Below are 933 nucleotides of genomic sequence, written 5' to 3' on the forward strand. Positions count from 1 at the left end.
ACAGAATTGAAAGACAGTCGAGTAAGGAGGTAGAAAAAAAGCACTCCCCCGTCTGGGAATTAACCACCGTCGCACGTGTGACTGGATACAAAAATAATAGATTTATTTGTGCCCAGTCTCTTGAAGCTTTTTCCTTCCTTATTTCTTCATTCCCATTAATTTACTCTGTAGTAGAGGAAACGCGAAAGTGGGAAACTGGAGACATTCTTCGTGAGTGGTGGATTGTGATCAGTGAGCATCTGGACAAGTCTGTTCCATTACCTTTGCCATCGGGGATGTAGCTCAGTGGTAGAGCGCATGCTTCGCATGTACTGTATGAGGTCCCTGGTTCAATCCCTGGCATCTCCAGGTGCTTTGTATTACATTACTTACATCGCAATCTTCTGTTGAGTGAAAACTCTTTGCTTGTGTTGCGAGTGTGCAGGCACACTCGACTTGCTGCAGAGTTGCGCTGCTGTTTTAAATGTACCTCATTTAGTTCTGTTAAACCTTAAATTATTTGAACTAATAATTTAGTATTAGTTCACTACAGAACACTGCAGATTTTAGTTCTCTTGCTGGTAGAAACGAACTTTTGAATTTTCTGACTGTTCGTTTAGCTTGCCCATTGGAAGATATGGCAGCCGCGCCGAGAAGCTTTGCTTATGCCCGGCTTTTTTCACCGCTTCTACTGAACCTCGTAGCTCCGGATTTGTATACGGAATACAAGATATGGATGGAGTCGTACAGTTTTTTTTAAATAGCCGGTGGATCTACAGAAGCTCAGGATGCCGTGAGACGTGCTACATTACTGCACTGTATCGGGGCTCCCGTGCAGCGGATTTTCGCCAATCTCCCTGGAGAAAAAGGTACATATGAACAGACTGTAGCTGCCTTAGACGCTTACTTTACACCGCGGAGAAATGTGGTTTTGGAACGGCATAAATTTAGGCA

At 43.9% G+C, this 933-nt stretch overlaps 1 non-coding gene across 1 annotated transcript; it reads left to right on the plus strand.

The window, feature by feature from the left end:
* Nucleotides 1-271: 271 nt before the first annotated feature.
* trnaa-cgc (transfer RNA alanine (anticodon CGC)) lies at nt 272-348 on the plus strand. The gene is given in 2 exon segments: nt 272-307; nt 313-348. It is a non-coding gene; the product is annotated as a tRNA-Ala (tRNA).
* Nucleotides 349-933: the final 585 nt, after the last annotated feature.

The sequence above is a fragment of the Lepisosteus platostomus genome, chromosome 5 (assembly GCF_059453375.1).
Source record: "Lepisosteus platostomus isolate fLepPlt1 chromosome 5, fLepPlt1.hap1, whole genome shotgun sequence".
Taxonomy (NCBI): domain Eukaryota; kingdom Metazoa; phylum Chordata; class Actinopteri; order Semionotiformes; family Lepisosteidae; genus Lepisosteus; species Lepisosteus platostomus.